Consider the following 217-nt stretch of genomic DNA (forward strand, 5'->3'; position numbering starts at 1 on the left):
ACTCCACATTTAAGTCAAACCTAAATGATTTGTCACCAAACAGATCCTGAGACCAGTCCGTTAGGTCAGAGGTTCTCAAACTGGGGTCCCTGTATGGGCTGCCGTTTCTAAAGTTACACAGTCAAATATTCCCAGCAATATTTTCGTGTTATTTAGCCTTTTATAAGAAAAAAAGAACATTTATTTTACAAAGTCAGTTTTCACAAAATGATTCATA

The sequence above is a fragment of the Austrofundulus limnaeus genome, unplaced genomic scaffold (assembly GCF_001266775.1).
Source record: "Austrofundulus limnaeus strain Quisiro unplaced genomic scaffold, Austrofundulus_limnaeus-1.0 Scaffold818, whole genome shotgun sequence".
Lineage (NCBI taxonomy): Eukaryota > Metazoa > Chordata > Actinopteri > Cyprinodontiformes > Rivulidae > Austrofundulus > Austrofundulus limnaeus.